Source organism: Zingiber officinale, chromosome 7A (genome assembly GCF_018446385.1).
Source record: "Zingiber officinale cultivar Zhangliang chromosome 7A, Zo_v1.1, whole genome shotgun sequence".
In the NCBI taxonomy this organism is placed as follows: domain Eukaryota; kingdom Viridiplantae; phylum Streptophyta; class Magnoliopsida; order Zingiberales; family Zingiberaceae; genus Zingiber; species Zingiber officinale.
The window spans coordinates 28,538,208-28,548,652 of NC_055998.1; the positions used below are offsets into that span (position 1 = coordinate 28,538,208).

General features: G+C 36.3%; 1 long non-coding RNA gene across 2 annotated transcripts; it reads left to right on the top strand.

Moving 5' to 3' along the window:
* The first annotated feature begins 429 nt into the window (after window positions 1-429).
* LOC122000028 lies at window positions 430-2,369 on the top strand. Of its 2 annotated transcripts, XR_006116892.1 has the most exons (4): window positions 430-770; window positions 880-1,065; window positions 1,430-1,499; window positions 2,315-2,369. It is a non-coding gene; the product is annotated as an uncharacterized LOC122000028 (long non-coding RNA). The 2 variants fall into 2 exon arrangements; XR_006116893.1 differs by lacking the exon at window positions 2,315-2,369 and having other exon boundaries at window positions 436-770; window positions 1,331-1,443.
* The last annotated feature ends 8,076 nt before the right edge of the window (window positions 2,370-10,445 follow it).

Here is a 10,445-nt window from a genome sequence, read left to right on the forward strand (position 1 = left end):
AGTTTCACGCCTACAATGTGTTCGATGAATTGCTTCAACCAAGAGTTAGGTTTAATTTGATGCATTTTAGTTTGTTTAATTCTTGTTTTGTCTTGTTCTTAAAATTTCGTTAGGTTCTAGTTTTGATTGAATGCAATTAGGATAGATTAGCTTAGGGTTTCTTTAATGTTTTAGGTTTTGTTACGTGCTTTAGGTTTCATTGCATTCTTAGTTTCGTTAATGTTTTACTTTATGTTATGTCCATTGATAGATAATCTTGTATCGTAGTGTGACAATGCGATGTAGGAAAATCTTCAATGGTTAGTTAGGGTAGACATAGTTAAAATCAAATGATTTCTCCCTTTTGCAGTAACATCCATTTAGTTCTTCGCTTCTGACTAATTAATATCTTTCTAGTTCCTTTGCTTTTTGAATTTTGGTGTATATGCAAGATCCAATGATTTTAAATCACATTTTCAGATTTGACTTAATGTGTAGTGTCCATCTCCATTCATTCCCTTAGTAGATCAAGAATGTCATGCTATAGAATGTACCTCTTTTTTATTGGAGAAGATGATTCTGTTTCCATTTTGATATCAGGTTCATAAGCAGGGTGTTGCACTTGGAAGATCTGTTGACTTGACAAAGTTTGATGGTTATGACCAATTGATCGAGGAGTTAGATCAGCTATTTGAATTCAAAGGAGAATTGATGGCTCCAAATAAAAATTGGATGATTGTATTTACTGATAATGAGGATGATATGATGTTTGTTGGAGATGACCCTTGGCAGTAAGCATGCTTCAACATTCCTAATGTTCTTCTCTTATGTATATATATCTTCCATTTTCTATGTATAAAGTGGATATGTTGACAACTGGTGTTGTATAATTTTCTACAGGGAATTTTGTGCTATGGTTCGTCAGATTTTTATATACACAAAAGAGGAGGTCCAGAAGATGGATTCAAGTACCTTGAACCCAAAAAATGAAGATTGTCCTGATATGAAAGAGAATGTCAAGGAAATAAAAGGCAGTCAATCTGCATCATCATCTAATTCAAAAAACTCATAGGCTTATCCTGCAATGTAAGTAGGAATCTCTTTTTGTTTAATATAAATTGCCGTGATAATCATTTTATCCCATCATTTCCCAGGTTATTGAGATGTTTTATTTGAAAACTATGATAGGTTAGGTCCTTCAATGAAAATTAAACTGCATCCTTTGCAAGAAAGATTGATAACTAGAAAAATAGTTCAATATCGCTACTAGTATTTCATGTTTGGAAATTGATTTAAGCGAGAAGTTTGCAGGCTGACGACATCTTTGCCATGTGCAATTCAATCTTTGTAGGATCTTGAAGCACAAACAAAGTGATTGTTTGTGCTTTATCTAAGTGATTGTTTGAACAGTTTTATAGCATGCATCTTGACAATTAATATAATTTCGAAGATCACTATCAAGGAAGAATGTTCAAAGGAAAGTACAGGCTAGGGAGAAGATCACATAATTAACTACACGGGTAAGTTTCCGTAAGAATTCAACTTTTTCTTGATCTATTCTTATGTAGTCCATGGTACACATTAAAGATTTCACTGTAGCTTATTTTCAGTATTCTAACATGTAAATTAATACACTTCTGTGGATCCTCCAAACAATCTAAGTTGTGATGGATTGATATCCCTTTATGTTCCAAACCTTTGTTTTTTTTTTGGAGCTTGTAATTTTCATTGCAAACAATCCATATGGTGTATGAATTACATTCAGTCCAGTATAAACTTAGCACTTTCTCTTCAGAGGCAATTTATGGGTTTTATTCTACAATCATGTTTACTAATTGATCAGATTGATTAAGAAGGGCATTGGAGTAGCTTGGTAAATTTGTTTTGCTAGGTTATGATAAATTAGCATTCAGCAGAATAGATGTTTGGATTTCTTCTTCAAATCACATAGTAATATTTCTCTTGTCATTGGTGAAACAATCAATCCACTCTCATTATAACTTCCACAACATAAAATTTTATGTTATTTGCCTACTACCAATGCAATTTAACTGATTTTACATTGACTGAACAAGGTTGATTTTATTTAGGTATCAAACTCTCCCATTTGTTTTAGATATTACATGTCTTGTTTGTTAATTTCTCTAAACCATTATTTCTCAATTTGTTAACAAGGAAACTCATGTTAGCATAGTCATGATCAGAGCCTAATTATAGTTTACAATTATCTGAGTGTTATTGATTAACTGTTCTGTCCTTTCTTTTGGTTCTTTTTTTTTTTTTAAATTTGTGCACTCATTTAGATGGTTTATTATTCTTGTTATGATGAATTCAGGTCTAGTGAAAATACTGAAGAAGTATGACAAGAGAACAGGAGCACTTATCATGCAGCCCTTCATCGAAAAGGTGCTGTAGCAGCCATTCTTTACAACTGATCTCATATACAAACTCGTGAAGGAGTGTGTGGCTATGCTCGACCACCTCTTCCCCAACAACAACCTGTCAATTTCAGCAGAATGCGATGGACAAAATGGAGTGCCAAAGCCGGCACAATCAGGTGGGAGGGTTCCGGAGTTGGAGGAGATTAAATATATGCAGAGCTTATACATGAAGAGCACCGTAGCAGCGCTGCGGTCCTTGAAACAGATTAGGAGCAAAAGTTCAACAGTCAAAACAGATTAGAAAATCTCGTGTTATATTGTTCTACCTTTGTTTTAATAGTGTTATCATTTTGTTGGTTGCTTATGAAATTTCTTCAGAATGTTATAGATATTATTTTTGAATGTTAGAAAATTGTATATTAAATTTTATTTTGAAATTTAGTATTTTGAATGATTTATAATATTAGAAAATTGTGTATTAATTTTTTTTTATTTTTTATCTAAAAAAGACAACGATTTTTCACCGTTGTCGTAGATAGTTTAAAACTGTTGTTGAAGACCCTGTTATTAAAGGTAGACGCTCAAAGACAACGGTGAAAAACTGTTGTCTTTGAAGGAAAAGACAACGGTTTTTCACCGTTGTAAAACTATTGTCTTTGCCTTCAAAGACAACGGTTAAAAACTGTTGTCTTTGGGCACCTCTTTTAACAACACGACCTTTAACAACAGTCCGAAAGGGGCTACGACAACGGTGAAAAACCGTTGTTGTTAGGTTTTTTTTCTTGTAGTGCTGGTTCCTTACCAGAACTTTCTCCTTTGCCAAGATCACACTTGGACTTTCCAATTTGCTTAACCTCCAGTTAGGACTTCCATACGCCAAACCTCCAGTTAGGACTTTCATACGCCTAACCTCCAGTTAGGACTTCTACCACTGCCTAAACTCCAGTTAGAACTTCACCACAGCCTAACCTCCATTTAGGACTTCCCCAGTCAAGTCTCCTGTCATCCCTGACTTACTTGACTTGTCTTCTTATCAACCTGGTCAACCCTTTGACTATCTCCACAACAAGGCGATTGCCCTAGCAATCTCCATATATTGTCAAACATTAAAACTCAAATCCCGACTCAAGCTTGACTCGACTCAAGGTTAGTCAAACTGGTCAACCTTGACCAAGGGAAATTGCCCCAACATTATGTTCATCCCTACATTAGATGATCATAAAAGACCGGTCAGTGATTACAAGATAATGATGCAATGTCAATTGGTTTTCCTTTACCTAAACTAACTAAACTCAAATCTATCAGTCTCAACCCAGCTGCTTTCTTAGATCTGTCCCTTAGACCTCAATTTATCTTTCGGGTCATCGGTAAACAGACTAAAATAGAAAATACTGAATTGGAATCACAAGAAATAGTTCAAAGTAATAAAGGCACATAAAATCCCACCTCAAATATGTCTAGTCTCACATAGTCAAGCTCAGGGAAATCAAGTCTCAAGTAATATAACTCCCACTATCTCTAGTCGTTTTATCACACGTGGTATGAAACATGTGTTATAGTATTATTCTCTCATCTCTCAAAGGGCATATGTCAGATTTCTATAACATTGTACAAGTATGAGATTCAGTCTACACATAAGACTCTACCCAGAGATATCAAAGAGAGTACCTTAAAGACAATATCACAAATGGAAGGTGATATCTAAGATCTCATAAACTAGCTTCTTATAGACAACATGGAAGTGAGTATGTCCATGCCAATTATATCACAGATGACCATATCCTGAACATGTATCAGGACGACTTAATTTCTAGCAGGGCTACTCTTAAACCTCTTACAGATAAAAATCATCTAATCTCCACTCTCAAAGGTGGTCACTCGTGTGAGAGAGTCGACCTTGCCTACCTGACATATCTATTTCACAAATATACATATGATAATCAAAGCAAGTGCATATAAATAAGATGTAAATGTGACTGAATAATACACGAGTATCATATATATGGTTAATTAATAAGCATCAATATCGTCAATAAAGTACAAACTGAAAAATTATATAAGATACTCAAATCCAATGACTCTCTATATCCTATAAAGGGATATCAAGAGATGAGTTTGGTGAAGGGGTCAACAACCATGTTGTGTGTCGAAATATACTTGACGATCACTTCACTGTTCTCGATAATGTCTCTCATAAAATGATATTTGGTGTCTCGAATGTAAGAGATATCGGCCTGATTATTACAATAAATCATTATTGACATCCCACTATCTGCTACAATCCCTAAGTCATCTAATAATCTTCAGAGCCAAACACTTTCTTGAACTTCTACGCAGCAAGCGACGAACTTAGCTCCATTGTAGATAGAGAAACACAGGTTTGCTTCTTTCTTCTCCATGAGATGGCCCTACCATTAAGCAAGAATCTAAAACCCAATGTTGATTTGCACTTGTCCAGATTGCCTCTCCAATCAGTATCCGAGTAACTCACAAGGCGCAAATCGCCTCCTTCATAACACAAGGATAAGTTTGTAATTCCTTTAAGATATTGAAAAATCCTTTTCATTGCTCTCTAGTGCCCCTTTCCAGGATTAGCCTGATATCTTCTTACCAGACTTACTACATCCGATTGAGTACATATCACTGCATACATAAGACTTCCAACTACACTGAAGTAAGGTACTTTACTCATTTCCTTTACTTCTTCCTGAGTTTTAGGACACATTTCCATACATATGCCTTCTCACCTTACTGAGAGACTTGCACAAGAAAGGTGGTTCATTCGGATACGTATATTCAGATTTTGACTGCCACCTCACCTTGATTTTGACTATCGACTCCACATTACTTTTGAGGTCACTCACAACACGTCATATCAATCTCGATCCCTCTTTTTAGGAGACCAACAAAAGATCATAGAGTACAAGAGTTCAATCCACGACTGAGGAACAAGAGAGAAGGCTCACTCTTGTCCGGAAGTCCAAGAGAGAAGGTTTGATCTTTATTGGGAGGTCGGAAGAGAAAACTTGATCCTGACAAAGAGGCTAGGAAAGGTATCAATCTTGGTTGAGTGACAATGAGAGATAGTTCAATCCGGTTGCCTGATTGGCTGGGAGAGATAGCTCAATCTTGATCGGGCGGTCGAGAGAAATCGCTAGATCCTGTTGGAGTGTATACTGAAAGCCTAAGCTTTGTAAACATTCATTATGAATAAAGAATCACATTTGGTCAAATTTTCTACATTTAGTTGTAGTTGTTCAAATAATTTATATTGTAGATAATATAGTATGTAGTGTCACATACAGAAGATGATATTATCAGTACCTTATAAATTATAAACAGTAGCTCACGACCAAAATAGAAAGGAACAAACCATTAGAAGGTCGTAGTGTAATTAGGTATCAGTTTATCTTGACTGTATAATTACACTAGTACACTTAGTGTGTATTGAGTATGACCATTTGAGGTCGTTTCTTTTATACTGACTTTATAAAGAAACAAAGACCTCGGTTATTATGGAAGTGTGTGCTCTTAATCCTGATATAATAAACAAGCACATATATTTGATATTTATTTCTTTAATTTATCAATGGGTGAGGTTTAGTTCGATGAATCAATAAGCCCGATAAGTTGGGAAATGATATCACTTATAGTGTGTGTTGTTGATTATAGAAGGAAACTGTGTCCTAGAGATACTAGGTTGATAATGTCCCCAAGAGGAGCTCATAAGGATTGTCATGTTAAACCCTGCAGGTGGACTTAGTCCGACATGACGATAAGGTTGAGTGGTACTACTCTTGGACTTAGATATTAATTAAATGAGTTGTCAGTAACTCACTTAATTAGTGGACATTCGATATCTTAAACACAGGGAGACTAACACACTCATAATAAGAAGGAGCCCAAAAATGTAATTTGGGATTGGTGCGGTAGTTCAATGATTGTTCTCTAGTGGAATGAATTATCATTGATAAAATTAAGTTGTGTGTTCAGGGCGAACATGGGATGCTTAATTTTATCGGGAGACCAAAACCAATTCCTCCTCTCGGTCCCTATCGTAGCCTCTTAGTTATAGAGTTCTATACCCACCTATACCCACCTTCTATACCCACCCAATAGGGGCCGGCCAAGCTAGCTTGGGAAACAAGCTAGGGTCGGCCTAGGTATAAGATTGGGTGGCCGGCCCTAGCTTGAACCCAAGCTAGTAGGGCCGGCCAAAATAAAATTAAAAAGAATTTTTATTTTTAATTTTTATTATGTGGAAGAAATAATTTATTAAAGAGAATTTAAATTAAAATTATCTCTCTTGTAAAATTTACAAAAGATTAAAGAAAGATATTTGATCTCTTTCCTTATTTGTAGATTGGTGAGATATTTTATTTTCTCTTTAAAAATTATTCACATATTGTAAAATTAAAATTATGGAAATTTCTTTTTATTAACCATGTAGAGATTTTTAAAGAGAAATTTTATTTTTTAAAATTTCCGGAAACAAATTAGGAAGTTTTAATTGTTAATTAAAACTTGTCCAATTTGTTCTCCAATGATGTGGCCGGCCATGAGATTGTAATTGGGGAAATTTTATTTTATTTTTCCTCAATTAAATCATGACAAGGAAATTGAGGAAATTTTATTGTAATTAAATTTCCTAATTTGCCTAGGCCAAGGAATATAAAAGAAGGGGTGAGGGTGGCTTCATGGAACAACATCTATTGTTTTCTCTCCCTCTTTTCCTTGGTGTTGTGGCCGGCCATCATCCTCTCCCTCTCTTCCTCTTGTGGTGGCCGAATACTTCATCCCTCTTGGAGTTCTTGTGGTGACCGGATACTACTTGGAGAAGAAGAAGAAGAAGGAGAGAAAGCTAGCATCTCTTGGAGCTTGGTTAGTATTTTGGTTTTCTTCTTTGGTGAAGTTCTTCCTTTGTGGCCGAACCTTGCTTGGAGGAGAAGAAGGTGGTTGGTGGTTTCTCATCTCGGTAGATCGTTGCCCACACAACGTCCGAGGTTAGAAGAGGAATACGGTAGAAGATCAAGAGGTTTTTCTACAAGGTATAACTAGTAATTTTTATTTCCGCATCATGCTAGTTATTTATGGAAATAATACCAAATACAAGAGGCTTACATTCTAGAATTTCGAATATGTTTTTTCGATGCTGTGTTCTTTTGTTTTTTCTTTTCCTTGTGATTTGATTGTTCTCTTTGGTTAACCTAAAGTTATTTTAGGAAATTAAATATTAGCTTTCTATAAAAGGTTTTGTCTAGTCGGTGGTGGTTGCTCCCATATCCAAGAAGGCCATGTGCCTCGCCACGTCAGTACTGGGAACCAATTATGGAAATTAATATTTAATGGAATTAATAACTTTAGGAGATTTGGGTCGAATGTGAAAAGTTTCGCAGGAGATCCAAGTCAAAATCTAAAAGAACAAATAGATTAAGTTTTGGATCAAACGTGTTAAGTTCCGCAGGCGATCCAAAATTTAATTTAAAAGAACACATGGTAGCTAGGAAAAGGTTCAGACCTTTTTACAAAATTTTTGTACAGTGGAACCTATAGGTTTTCCGAGTAGCAACCAACAGATCCTAGCTAAGTCATTGGGAGAGATTAAACATCGAATGACTGAGTGGTTGAGCGCCGAATGACCAAGTGGTTGAGCATTGAGTGGCTGAGCATTGATCGAGTGTCAAATGGCTAAGAATTGATCGAGCATCAAATGGTCGAGTATTGAATAGATGAGTGGCCAAGTGATCGAACACTGAATGAGTTTCGAATGACCGAATGTCAAATGGTTGAGTGGCCAAACGCCAAACGACCGAGTGGCTGAGCGTCGACTAAGCGTTGATCGAGCACCAAATGGTTGAGCACCGAGTGGGCTTCGACTACTAATCAAGCATCAAATGGTCAAGCATCGAGTGGTTGAGCACCTAGTGGGTGAGCACTAATAAAGCATCCAATGGCCAAGGTTCAAGTGATCAAACATCTATTTAGTGTCAAATGACCAAGCGACGAGTGGCCAAGAGGTTGGCTTTACAAATTCTCAGATATGAAGATGGACAATAATATTAGAACAACTTTTGTATTTCCATAGATCAAAAAAAGGGAAATTTAATGAGGCACGTTGTACTTATGTGATATAATGATTATAGTCCCCCAATAATGGTGTAGTAGAACATCTTTTTGTAGGACCCTTAGAGGACGGCTAGAGGGTGTGAATAGCCCTGTAAAGAAACATGAACCTTCCTGGAACTTATAGCTTTATTAAAATAACACTTGCATAAAATAAGTTAAGAAATAAACTCAGAGTAGAGGCACGAAGGGATTTACTTGGTTACAACCGAGGAGGTTGTTAATCCAAGGAAGTTGAAGCTCACTATCAAAGTCTCCTTCAGGTGGAGAAACCTCTTACAACGTTGATGGTTCACAAACAAATAGTAGAACAAACTAAAAGCATTTACAAGTGTTGTTCTGAACCATGTGGACCAGGGTTATATTTATAGCCCTAGTCGGGGCATCTGGAAGTGTTCTAGGAGTCTGGGGGGAATAAACTTTTATCCCCATCGCAATGGAACGTGTCACGTCATGTTCCAGATAAATTCCTGCTCCGGGCACTTGGACCAAGTCCGGGTGCCCTGAATAGGTCCAAGCGCCCTGGACTGAAAAATAATCTTTTTGTTGATTTTTCTGTCCCGATCTTCCACTCCGTTCCCGCTCACATTGGTCCTGGTCTTCCACTCCAGCTCTGCTCGCTTGGGTGATCTCGGCCATCCGGAATAGAGTTCACCCAAACCCAACTTCCAGCCTTCGAGCAATATTCCGCTCCAACTTCTCGCCCCAAGGAACCACTGCGTGCTTCCTTCTGATCCATCAGCGTATTCTTTTGCAGCGTCTCGTACCTCGGATGTACTAAACCTATCGGATCTTTCTCGTATCATCCTTCTCGCTAGCTGCGTATTTTGCTCATCTCCTCGAGCAATCTTCCACTCTGACTTTTCGTCTCTCGGAAACAACACACACTCCCTTCTCGTCTGCTCGCATACTCTTCTGCAGCACCTCGTCCCTTAGACGTACCGAGCCTGTCGGCTCTCTCCTGTGTCATCCTTCTTGCTAGCTGCATCTTTCGCTCAACTTTCTGTGCTCTTAAGTTCCTGCATACTTAGACATAGGGGTTAAATACCAACATGCAGGACTTAACTGACTTGATTGATCATATCAAACCTACCTTGGGATACTTACACCTTCCAATTTTCTAATTAGCTAAGGATCGAGTTTCAACTTTAACTAACTGGGTTGATGGACCGCTCACTACAAGTGTTTTCTCGATTTATCCTAATGGTCCATAAAAAATTTTCATAGAACAAACCGATTACCTCATAATTAATCGACGTAAACTTAATACTCAATACCGATTAAAAAATTAAATATACTAATTAGGACTGCCATTAATGATAATTTTGATATTAGGACATCCATAGTCGTGGAGTCTCTCCATGAGCTCCTTCGTTGTCATATCTACGCCACGTCAAAAGTAAAAAATCTTACACATCTTTCCACTATCAAAAAAACCTTTCAACAATTCATTCATGAATCTCACACTTTTCATTACATATATTTCTTATTTTTCTATTCTACATTATATATAATTAAATTTTGATAAAATTTAAACTCATAAATTATTAATCTGAAATAATATTAATAATTTAAACATTAATAATAAACTCCCAACTTTTTTTTAATATTTTTATTTTTTAAATTAAAAATAAAAAATATTTTATACAAAATAAAAAAAACAACAACAAACAAGCAGCTTGTGAACTGGAGTCGCTTCCTCGTAATTAATGAAAGAGCTCCCTCCACTGTGAGAGGAAACTCCTTCATTAGAGTTATATTAAAGTGGGAGCTCCATATGTGGATGCTTAATCTACTCCAGTAATGATATATTTAACTTTCATCGGAAGTTGCTATTTTATTTTTTTAATTTTTATTGATGAAGATTTTGCATATGAGCTGTTTGAACATGATTTATAGCAAAAATTTCAACACCATCTTTTATTTTTTGGACCAGTGCCAATTGATGACTAGAGGAGGATG